The sequence below is a fragment of the Equus caballus genome, chromosome 14 (genome assembly GCF_041296265.1).
Source record: "Equus caballus isolate H_3958 breed thoroughbred chromosome 14, TB-T2T, whole genome shotgun sequence".
NCBI lineage: Eukaryota > Metazoa > Chordata > Mammalia > Perissodactyla > Equidae > Equus > Equus caballus.
The window spans coordinates 92,395,036-92,408,069 of NC_091697.1; the positions used below are offsets into that span (position 1 = coordinate 92,395,036).

The following is a 13,034-nucleotide window of genomic DNA, read 5'->3' on the forward strand; positions in this document are numbered from 1 at the left end:
TTTAGCTTTCTAATAACCCCATGGGATAGTACAGCAGAAGTGTTAGTTGGCCCAGTTTATAGCCATTCCCACTTACTTCTTTGTTGACAGAATTCCTATTTATTACAGGCCTCCGTCCCTTGCAAGTCACTCAGGAGTGAATCCTCATTGGTAAGGTGATCACAATAAAGCCTCTCCCTTTGCCAATGATGAGTTAAGGAAGAGCACGTGAATCAGTTCTGGCCAATGAACCACAAGGCATCTGGGAAATGTTTTCTCTCCCTTAAAGCAAAATTGAAGAAACATCCTACCTTCTGGCATTGAATGTTGTTATGTCTAGATGTGATGCCAGAAACTGCAGAATCCATTTGGCAACCATGAGGAAGCCACTAGAGAACAAAGTAAAGGCACACTCACAGATACAGGAGGGTATGGTTATCACCTCCACTGTGGATGGGGAAGGTGAGGGATAAAACAGGTTTAGGAAATTTCCAAAATTCACACTCAGGAAGTTGCCTACTCTTTATCCACTATGTGACAATAGTCCCATTTTTAAAGAACACATAATTATTATTATTTTTTTTTTGAGGAAGATTAGCCCTGAGCTAACATCTGCCACCAATCCTCCTTTTTTTTTTTTTTGGCTGAGGAAGACTGGCCCATGCCCATCTTCCTCTACTTTATATGTGGGACACCTGCCACAACATGTCTTGACAAGCAGTGCATAGGTCCGCACCCGGGATCTGAACTGGTGAACCTTGGGCTGCCAAAGTGGAATGTGTGAACTAAACTGCTGTGCCACAGGGCTGGCCCCATGTAATTATTTTTTTAAATCTTCTGAAGATATGAATTAATTGATATGGAAAACACTTCCAGAATCAGTTATCCATCTCAAGACCTTTAAGGTCAGTTGAGATGTTCATTTATAGGGTACAGTCAGGTTGTAATCTTGTTAATATGTACAGCATTTATATATTTGCTTTGTGTCACACTCTGCCACTTTGTACATCTATTACTTTGCAATTATTCTCTTCTTATTACATCTCTATGGATTAGTTTCTAACTAGGCTGTCGATTCCACAATTATTCTGAGAAACAACCTTAACCCGAGGTGTTATTGACTAGTAATAGATTAATAAATCCCAGTTTCCAGACCATGTTTTTAACATGCATCTTCTCGAAAAGAATTCAAATACTTTGGAATTTCAGGGACTCTGGCAGGAATATAAGGGATATTTGGGGGGCAATGTGACCACTTGACCTCTAAAAATAACGTCCCCTAAGGAGCTGCCTTGCACTCTGAGTCTGACATTTTTCTTCTAAAACCTAGCAGGCATAATGTTCTCCATGGCAACCTCTCTTATTATTCCACAAACACAGGAATACCTAAATAAAGATGTATTACGTAGGCATGATGTGTAAAATTTACTAAGTCATTTTACAAACTCACAACTACCTCATTTAGGTTTTTAAATCAAAATTTTGATTCTAAGAAACACATATTTCACATTTGAACATCTCTGAAATTGGAGAGTATCTTGCAATCTTTGTTGGCCAGACAGGAGTCATGATGCAACTGCCATTGACTGTAGACAAACTTTTAGTTATTTCTTGTGGCAAGACTAGAAAACTCTAAACCCGTGTCATTTCAGGACCACTTGAGTTGTAATCGTTGTCTAAAACCCTTCTGTTGATACCTTTTGGTAAGATGAAAAAAGCCATAACATTAAAACTTGTAAATAGGTGTCAGAAGCTTGGGGGAAAACGTATGATGACAATAGGAAAGCAGTCTTTTTGAACATGCTGTATCAGCATCCACGGGCATGTTCATTCAAAACTGAATCTGAGAAGCTGGCCTCTAAAGAAATTTTAGGAACACCTTAATTAATTATTTGGCTTGTATTTTCCTTTTTCTATATGCAAGAGTAAAATATGAGAAAAATCTATATCTAAGTCTAAAAGAACTCTTTCAACTAGCAAAAATAAATAATAATTCTAAGTGATAAAAAGAATTGTGTCATAGTTTAGCATCATTGTATTTCTTTCTCAGTGATAACTAAAATAATGATGCACCTTCAAGTCAATGATATCTTGAAGTCTATGAAAATGATATTATTCATAGAAGAGAAAACAGGATCAGAAAGGCTAAGTGATTCACACACACACACACACACACAGAGTTTCTGCAGGACTTGCCACCCATGGAACGTGATGTGTATTTTTTCTCTAAGACGCAGTGCATATGAAATGTAAAGTGACATGGCAAGGACAGTGTTTTCCCTTGATGTCAATCACTGAGAAGGAAGAACTCGACTGTCCAGATTGTAGGCAGGGACAGCAGTCCTACGAGACACAGATTGTGTACGTTAGAGGGAAAGCCACATTGTGCACACGGGCGCTGTCTGCCACAGCACGTATGTTCCATCAGAGCCCATGAGCCTCAGGAGAAAGTCAGATGCTTTTGTTAGTTGACGTGCAAAACACACATTACAGATGTTCTGATGATCTCTGGATCATGTATCAGAGTTCAGCTTCAGTGATCAATTATGTAAAGGAGTGATCAAAATCTCCCCGGATTTTAAAAACTGAAAGTGCCTAAAGGGAATTCTAGATTCTTACGAGCCCCTGCTGGACGTCAAGGAAGCATTTCTTAACACGTCCTGGGAGAAAACGTTTGAAACATGTTTGAAATGTCCTGGGAGAAAATTTGGAAAAAACATAGGAGTTCCCCGACTGTGTGACGGTGCTCACGTGCTTGGGGTTTAAGAAAGAGGCCCATCAAAGATTCTACTTTGTAGTCCTCGGTCGGAATACAATACTTTAAATTAAAAACAATAAATCTTTCTAAACTCCAGTTATCTGCCAATAATGATTTGGGAACAGAATCACAGATCATTCAGTAGAACAGATCTATGGAATGGAAAGGACAAAATCCAAGAGAATTTTTCCTGCCACAAGGCCTTTGAGAGCAGTCTGCCAAAAGGGCAGTTTACGGATGTACTGACTTGGGGAAGGGAGGGTCTTGGAAAGGGAGGTAGGGGCAGGGACAAGGGGAAGCCGTATCTACTACAAAAATACTAACAGAGCCACTCTCAACCAGACCAATGATATTAAAATCCTTATACCAATTTAATTTTACCTTCTTTAAAGCAAATTATGAACTATTTAAAAAACTAATTTCGGGCTAGATTTTTTTCCCCAGTGTGATCTCAACAGCTAGTCAAATTTAAAGATTGTCAGATAGTAATCTATCCAACACAATTTTTTGCCAGTCCTAAATTACAAAGTGTTAAGTGGAATCCCTAATAGCCTTAAAAGTGAATTATTTTTTCAAGCAAATCTAAAATATCCAGACCCTAGGCTCAAGAAGAGGAAAAAATAATCATCAGCCAAAATTCTTCTAAGTTACTCTCTGTATCTGTGTTTGCAATGTGCCTGCTTCCTCTTAAGGAAATGTTCTGTAAATAATCAGGAGCCTATCTCAGTCATTCTGGGATTATGTCAGAGTTAAAAGAAGAAAACCTTGAGAAATATCTTCTTATAAAGTTCTGGAAGAAAAAGTGTTTTTGGTGTATTTTTTTCCCCCTATAGTGATAGAAGACTTGTAGAAAACTTAGTTTGAAATAATGAAACATAAAATTTGATAATAGACAAAACTCCTTTTCCCAGTTTCCTTTTTTCCTTATTATCCACACAAAATGAAGTTTTATTGGAGAATGCTTCCAAAAGCATTCAGTTTTGTTGTGATTTTCATCTCAATTATTTTCAGAGAAGCTAGTCTGGAAATTTTTCACATTTCTCAGATAATTTCAAACAAATGACTGTCTCTGTTCCTATAGACCAGTGGTTCTCAACAGGGGCAATTTTGCATCTCCTTTACGCTTGCTAAACCCCAGGGGGCATTTGGCAAGGTCTGGATCCATTTTTGGTTGTCATAACTGGGGGAGCAGACGAGGTGCTACTGGCATCTAGTGGGTAGGAGTCAGAGGAGCAGCTAAACATCCTACAATGCACAGCACAGCCCCCACAACAAAAGAATTATCCCATCCCAAATGTCGAAAGTGCCCAGGTGGAGCAACCTTGATCTAGACATATCTTTGCTTCTCTTTATTTGAAATATGCAATGTGCCACAGGGCCCTTGGGATGTACTTTAGTGCACAGAAAGAGAAAACAATTGAACACACACCCTTTCTGCCATGTGCACTGCTGGCACGCTAGACTCTTCCACCATAAATTCTTGCTTGGACTTCTCCAAAGCCTCCACTGGCCTCCCTGTTTCTACTTCTGCTCCCTCTATTCCATTCTCTCCTGGAGCAGCCAGAGTGGCTTAAATGACAGGGGGTTTCCCTTGCATTAAGGTCAATATCCTATGAGACCCTGCAGGATCTCCCTCCGGCCTCCCTCCCTCGCCTCAAGCCACACTCGCCCTTTAGTTGGTCCTATGATTCCACGATTCCTTGCACTTCAGAGCCCTTCAGTTTTGCCCCCACCCCTCTTTATTCCTTCTAATCTTTCAGATCTAATCTCAGTTCCAGGGAGCCTCCCTTAATCCATCTTTACTAGATGAGGTCAATCTCCTACAAACTCTGATGGCCCCTGGGACTTTTCTCTAATATTCTTCATAATTTGCATTTTACACGTGTGTAAATTTTTAAAATAACATCCATCTATGCCAGTTGAGCCTTAGTTAGTGAGTGCAGATCACTACCTAATTTGCTCATTGTTGCCTCTCCAAGGCCCAGCACAGTACTTGATATAGTAGCTCATTGGATATTGTTGAATGAATGAATCCCAGGTTTTGCCTTCTAGGATAGTTAATACAATTGATGGGGTTGGAATAAATGCCTCTTATGTTTATCAGTATACCTTAATGCATCTGCTTGCTGTGGGAGGGAAAACACTGGAAGGACTAGTTTAGAAGGGAAGAGTTTAGCTCAAGTATTAAACTGCTTTGCATAATAAAATAAGAATTAGAAAGTTTGAAGATGCTTAGTCAGGAGAGGAGAGATCTGGGGCCTCAAAAATACAAGTGGAAGCGATATTTTCAAGAGACATAGAAATTCTCTACGACAGGGACTAACCGCCAGATTTTAGGAGAGTGATGGTAATGATTTTGAAGTTGTTCCTGTACTGCGGGGCTCTGTAACCCTTTATTAATACAAGTCCCAATAAAACCTCTGCGCACTTGCCCTTCATTTGTTTGCTTTGTGAAATGAGAGTAATCCAGGCTGTGTCCAACATTGGGAACAGGATGGAAAAAAGATATCGGAGAGTGGCAGAGCCTGAGATTTTAACAGAGAACACCAAATTGGAGTAGAATGAAGAGAAATGTAAGCCCCTCGAGGATTACTAAGGATATCGATAGATGCTGTTTCCCCCATATTTATAAAAAGGGCTTGAGTCGATCTTATGCCAATAATGGAAGTCTAGTTGCTCCCAAGCAGGTGACCCCTGGGCACTGGCACCTGGGTTACACAACATGTGGAAGGAATAAAGGGAGGGTTAAGCTAGATGATATCTAAGGTCTCTTTTTCAAACATTTTCCCCTCTTTATTCTCTCTAACACAATTAAAGACTGAAGCATGAATCTGAGAATAATTCCCTTTAATTTTAATATCTGAATGTGTGTACATTTCCTCTGGCATGTCCAAGTGTTACTTCTCATCTGACAAACAGGCAAATGGAAATCACATTTACTCTTTATTCTGAAGTTCCCAGAAAGGTTTACAACTTCCTTACTAAAAGTCACCAAGTGACTCATGGAAAGAGCCGGGAAAAACCAGCTTTAACGGGGTATGGGAAAAAGAGTTGCAACTTCTTCACATCTAGTGTTTAAACTGTACTCTTAGCTGACATAGTGCCAGGTGCTGTTTTTAAGTGTTTTCATATATCAATTCACTGAATCTTATGAGGTGAATGGAAGTAGGTACTATCTCCATAAGGTAGATACTATTATTATCCCCATTTCACAAAAAAAGAATTTGAGGCACAGAGAGGTTAAGTAACTTGCTCAAGGCCACATAGCTAGAAAGTGGTGAGGCAACATTAGAACCTAGGCGGTTGGCTTCTGGAGGTGACACACCATGCATTTGTGTGCATTCATGCCATTTGATTAAGTTCATCCTGATTGGTAGACTTTTGCATATGGTGCGGTGATAGGTAAAACACAGGATGACATTTCAGTTAATGCCACCTCTGTCCTTTGTTTGCTCAATCCAGAGAAACATCCTTGAATTCTGTCTTTCTCTTCCATCCCACATCCAATTTGTCAGGAAACGTCCATGGCTCTGCCTTCAAAATATACCCAGACTCCAACCGCTTCTGACCATCTTTACTACTACCGTCTTGGTCTGAGTAACTGTCACCTCCCCATTGGGTTACTGCACTGTCCTCCCATTTTCTCTGCTCCCACCCTGGCTCTCTAACAATGAATTCTCAACAGTCAGAGCAAGTCATTTACAAACAAAAGCCAGATCAAGTCACTGCTCTGCTCACATTCAGTGGCTCCCTATTTCATTCAGAGGGAACGCCAAAATTGTTACAATGGCCTAGAAGGCCCTCTGTTCTCTAAACTTCCTCCCTCTTCACGGTGACCTCATCTCCTCCCACCCTCCCACACAGAACCATCCCGCCACACCTGACTACTTGCTCCTCCTCTCCGCCAATATTGCACACAGGTTTTCTGCCTTAGGGCTCCTGCACTGGCCAGTCCCTCTGCCTAGAATTCTGCATGTCAGTTTTCTAACTTCCTACAAGTCTTTATAAATGACAGGCCTGCTCTGCTCAACCCCATCCCCACCCCATGTATGTTTTCCATGGCACTTAACACTTTCTAATATATAATTTACTACTGGCTATATTTACTGTTTGTCTTCTCTGTTAGAATTCAAACTTGTCAACACTCATATATCTTAAGTGCCATGCAGATTTGTTGAATGAATGAAGGAAAGAGTAAGTGGTCATAGTTAGTGACCTTAAGGATTGACTGCAGCTAGTTGGCTGGTTTTTAAAGTCAGGAAATGTCTATGGAAGTACACGAAATGTGTTATTATTGAGCACATCAGTGCTTTGGCATGAAGATACAAGTGTTTGCAATTTTAAGGACCTAAATTTTTTCCCTATGAATCAACAATATTAAAATATAAATTTAGAAGCAATGAATATGACCACTTTAATTGTAGAATGCCCCATCCTAGCATCATACCTGTATACCCTCTTTCCATTTACGTTATAGGCCCCCAAAAGGAATAGGAATGGTTACATAAAATGATACATGGACAAATTTTGCTTTCAGAACCTTTCATCCTTCCAGTCTGCTCAGCACATCCTTGTAAGTTTTTTTCCTCCAGAGAATCACTTCATTTACGCATTACATCCCTGGAATAATGCACAGAAATGCGTTCGGGTGAGTGGTGAGGAACGACTCTATCGGCAGGTGTGACAGCTCCTTGAAGCTGGCTACCTATCCCATCAGCACCAGAAGTGTGGTCCAGGACAATCTGCATCAAGATTCCGAGGGCAGTTGCCAAACTACAGATTCCTGGGACTCCAGCTATTCCTACCGAGTCAGAATCCCCAGAGGCAGGGCTGGGTGTCCACATTGTAGATTGATTCTGATTTGATTCTTAAATCCCACTGGTGTTTAAGAACCATCTTTCTCCCAGGTACATATTGGCCTTTCCCGATTCTCATTTCCTTGTGCTAATTCTCTGCCAAGGCTAATCTTCCGAGAGATGTTTGGGCAATAATATGGATAAGGTTTTAATGTGTTCACTTCCAAGATCCTCTCTCCATAATTGCATTCAATATCTTTACCCACACTAGTAACCAACGGCAGGGACTGTCTGCATACTTGCAGGCTCATGGGAGAGAGAATTTGTGACAACCTCTCTCACTCGAGGCAATTCTTCCTCTTTAATGTCCCTCCCCGTGTAGAAGCTTGACTGAGAGGAAGGATGCTTCTCTCTGTAAGGAATACTATTTCTTCTTTCCAAAAACGTCTTCTCATTTAAGTCATATATTTGGAAATAAAAACTATGTTCTTGTACACCATGTTTATGTTTTATTTTACCCCCTACCTGGTTGACTAGACAAAACCAGGAGAACCCTACTTAGAGTGGCAGAAATTAAATTTGGCCCTGATCCTTAATATTTGCTGGGTTATATCAAATATTGATACAGGTATTTATAAGAATAAAGTTATTCTGAGAATTCCAATAGTCTTGTTTGTGTAGAATTCCACTAAATAGCAGGTGTTTTTAAAGCAAGGCTCCAATATAAATACAGTTGATTCTCATTAGTCATGCTAGTTATGTTCCGTAAAGTCACCACGAACATTGAATCAATGAATACTGAACCATTGTTCCTGGGGGAAGTACAGGGTGAGGTTCCTGCAAGCCTTTAGTCACAATATTTTTGTTAACTGATCAATGCATAACTTTGTTCATGTGTTTTTCTATTTAAAGACAACTTATTTAATAATAATGTCATGGCCATCCACAGTGTAATTCATGCCTGATTGAAACTTATCTAACACATGTATTTTCTCTGGAAGACACATCACAGCTTTCTTGCACATAGGAACAGCACTTCAGTACTATGCTCGGGGGCTGTCTAAACACTGAAATCTCCAACAAAAAGCATAAAATTTAAAAACATGGCACTAAATAGACCACAAAAGGAAATTTCTTTACAGTATGAGAAGTGAAACAAGAAGGCATAGTGTCACCTTGTTCGACTTCATTTGGGAACATGCACTTCAGACAGCTCAAATTTCCCACCACTCTGCATGCACAGGTCTGCGAATGACCATGCAAGTGCCGCAAGTACTGATTTTAGGATTGCAGATAAATTTTAGCAAGTAGGCAAATTTGGAAATATGGAATCCGTGAATAATAAGGATTGACTGTATTTCAAAAATAAAATACCACTAATAATAATCTAGCTACCATTTATTGAGGGCTTATGTAGTGCCAAGCACATTCATTAACTCACTTAATTCTTAAAACAACTCAAATTTAGAGCTGAAGAAATTGGGGCTTAGCAAGATGATTAATTTTCTCAAGATCACCTACCTCTACATATCAAAGCAGGATGCAAGAATTCAAGATTCATTTAAAGACAACATAAATATTCTTTCAAGACATGCAAAGGGTTTGTTTGACTTTTTCTTTTCCACATTTAGAACCTAATTCAAACATTATTAGTTTGAAGTTAATAGAAGGAATTTTCCTGACATTACTTTATATCAACGAGAAAACCAAAGCGCAGAAACATTAAATGACTACCCAGGCTCGCAAATTCAATTTGTAAGAAGAGGAGTTCCAACATCCGATGGCATAGCCCAGGCATAATGACAATCCTGCTCTGTGGAAACAAACAGAATAGTACTTCCACTGAAATAAGTGGCATGTCATTTACATTTGAATTTGCCAAACTATTCCTAACATCTTATTAAATTAGACTGGTAATGCTTTTTTGAGGATATTTGAAGGATCGTGGTAATCATAGCCGAACAGAAGCTTCAAGATTTAGCACTTTCACCATATCAAAATACTAGATGATGTATTATGCAGTATTGTTAGTGAAATAGTTCATTAAATGTTTCAGAACTAATTCCTCTCTCCATGTCATTCCCATAGCACTTTGCACCAATCTCAATTTTTCCGTATACTACCTGGTATCATAATTATATGCTCACATGTCTTACTGTGCCATCATGATATGAGTATCTCAATGGCTAGGAGACTATTTCACTCACTTTCGCATTGTCTAGTACAGTGCCTGACTCATAGTAGGTGCTCAGTGAAAGCTGTTGAATGAATTTGTGAATGGATGGATGGATGGATGAATGAATACATTAATGATTGACTAAATGAGGTTTGCCTATCATGATATTTGAGGTCTTTAAGAGTGAGACTGGGTCAAATGTTTCTTATTTCCACTTTGTTCGATCACATATTTAACAGATTTCTTGAGCACTGCATTGTGCCAGCCACTGCATTAGTCATAGGAGATAACGAAGTGCAAAAGATAAAAAGGTCCCTGTCTTATGAACCTTAATATTTTTAGTGGAGGAGGGGACACTAACTAAATAAACACATAAATAACTTCAAATAGTACTTAGTGTAATGGAGAAAAATACCCAACAGGGTCATGAAGGCAGAGATACTGGGCTGCAGGTAAGGGGCCTCCCTGAGTGGGTGACATTTGAGCCAAGACCCGAATAATGATGGAGAATTGGTAATGCAAAAATCAGAGGACTCACTGCTTCAGCCCAGAAGTGACACATCTTAGTTATGCTCACATTTCATTGGCTAACACTCATGATATGGCCCCAAATGACTACAAGTGGGCTAGAGATTAGAGTCTTCTGTATGTCCAAGAAAGAGAGGAAGACAGATTATGGTGAACCAGCAATATCTACTCAGTGGCTTGAAGAAAAGGGAATGGTTAAATGATAACTTTGCTGTTTGAAAATGCAATCAGTATTTAGTATTTAATGTGGCTTTAAAAATGAGAGGGACAATTCTTACAGGCAGAGGGAGAGTCAAGCTGTTGGCACATTAAAGGAACAAGGAAAAAGCCAATGCCTGCTGGGACATGGTGAATGCAAAGCAGTGTGACAGGACATGAGGATCTAAAGGCTGTAGCATGATGTGGGCCAAGACAAGGGGTCTGGATTTTACTCTAAGTGCAGTGGGATGCCTGTATGATGTTTTAAGAAGAGGAGTCAGGAGCCAGCCCTGATAGCCTAGTGGTTAAAGTTGGGCATGCTCTGCTTCAGTGGCCCAGGCCCTGTTCCCAGGTGTGGAACCATACCATCCATCCCTCAGTAGCCATGCAGTGGTGGTGGCTCACATAGAAGAACTAGAGGGGCTTACAACTGTAAGACACAGTTATTTACTGCGGCTTTTGGGGAGGGGGGAAAAAAAAGGAGAGGAAGATTGGCAACAGCTCAGGCAAATCTTTCCCAGCAAAAAAAAAAAAAAATCGATTAATTAATTAAATTAAAAAAAAAGGGGAGTCAGGTAATCTGATTCAAATTTTTAGAATATCATTTTGGCCATTGTGTGTAGAGTAGATTACAGGAGGCAAGAGTAAAGGTAGGAAGACAGTCAGGGAGCTCCACAAGAGTCCAGGTGAGAGAGGATGGTAACCAGGCCTGGGGGAGGGGGACAAGAAGATGAAAGGTGGATCTTTAATGTGGAATAGACAGGACTTTGTAGCAGATTGCATGTGAGGGGCCAGAAAATAGAAAAATCTTTCACCCGTAAACAGTGCTGGACACTTGTTTTTCTTCCCATCCTTATTTTCATCCATAAACTTGAGGATGCCAGAATATATGCTATACTATATTCTTCACTGCAAAAGTTTCATGAACTGTGCAAAATAAGGTAGATGAGACGTAGTGAAGGTAATAGCAACCGATTTTAAGTTTGAAAGTGAAATAGACTTTACTAGTCCTGGGCAAGCCAATTGTTATCTTTAAAAAATAGAGACTATTCTTGAGTTTGGATTTTAAAATATGCCTTATGAATCAGGGTGCACAACTGCAGAATGTGAATTCTTATTGAAAGTTTTCTAAAAGTTAGTTTATGACCGCCTGATGTGATCCAAGTATTAGAGTAGCAATTGAATTTTCTACCTCTGCATTCATTGTCAATGCCAATTACATGCTACAGATGCAATTTCCTAACTCACTACAATCATTGGTGGCTTCGTAATTACATTGCAAGGGCGACATTCCTAGCCTTATTTTTAGAAATGCTAACTGCAGTCTTCTATCCTTTTACATTCTATATGGAAACACAGAAGTTATTTTTACATAGTGTATTTTTTCTAATGTTCACAGCTTTTAATGAATGGAGATGCAGACAAAAATAAAATTTAAGGGGCCGGCCCCATGGCGGCCCAGGGTTTCGCCAGTTCGAGTCCTGAGTGTGGACATGGCACCACTCATCAGGTCATGTTGAGGCGGCATCCCACATGCCACAACTAGAAGGACCCACAACTAAAAATACACAACTATGTACTGGGGAGCTTTGGGGAGAAAAAGGAAAAATAAAAATAAATAAATAAAATTTAAGCATTGGTTCTTCAGATATACTGAGGTTCACATTTGTGTTATGTTCTAGGCGAGGTTAAGGTGCAACAGAACGGGCTGTTTGCTGTATGAACTTCAAATATATGAGACTAGACTGAAGTAGAGCTATGGCAATAGCAATTAATTTTGTTGTGTAATGTGACCAGACATGTTTAAAATGCAACAGAAGCTGAGTCACCTCTTCCATGAGGCGAGCACCAGTGTGAAGCAGCTGTGTGGTGTGATCACAAGACGAGGCTCACAGGAAGAGGCTGTTTGCGATATTTCATCTGTTTTTCCATATTTTAAACAAGGATTCCCTCAGTTCCAGATCTATGTATATACATTTTTCTGAAGCATATTATTCACAACTTTCTAATCAGGTGTGGAAACCATTCCAGAAAGATAGAGAGGGTCCCAGACGGATCCAGAGATCTGCTAACCTGTCTTGCTGTTTGCTTGTGAGAACCTGGCTGATTCTTGGAGCAAACAGGAATCCTTCTGGTAGAGGGACGAGTTACTGCCCCGGTTGCTGAGTCTGTACTGGTGAGACTAGACTGGTTTCAATAACACCGCCTGCGGGAGAAGCATTTTTTTCTTTTAATTTAATATAGTGAGGATCTAGGGGGATTTACCAAGATGAAAGATACAGTGGAGAGAGAAATGGAATGCCAACATCGAAGAGGAAAGGAAAATTAGGGAAAGGGGACATTCCAAGTTTTGAGGGTTTTGTTTTGTTTTGTTCTGGTTCTTTTGAGAAATGATTGTGTAACTTTTGGGGAGGGAATTTTTTATCTTCCTCTTTTTTAGATTTGGAATGCCTCTTTCTGTGAGGTAAGAAGGAGTTACTGTAAATGCATATGTCTATTTCTCTCGTTTTGCTAAGAAAATTGCCATTAAACATGCTGCTGCTGCTCCCTTATTTTGCACCAAGTAAATGTTTAAATATTTTAAAATAAACATGTTTCA

At 39.7% G+C, this 13,034-nt stretch overlaps 1 long non-coding RNA gene across 1 annotated transcript in view; it reads right to left on the reverse strand.

Annotated features, from left to right (window-relative positions):
• The window catches only part of LOC106781661 (uncharacterized), a 39,422-nt gene that overhangs the window by 8,943 nt on the left and 17,445 nt on the right, over window positions 1-13,034 (reverse strand). Inside the window, exon 3 of the long non-coding RNA XR_001378348.3 lies at window positions 12,509-12,641. This is a non-coding gene — a long non-coding RNA (uncharacterized lncRNA). The remainder of the gene's footprint in view (window positions 1-12,508; window positions 12,642-13,034) is intronic.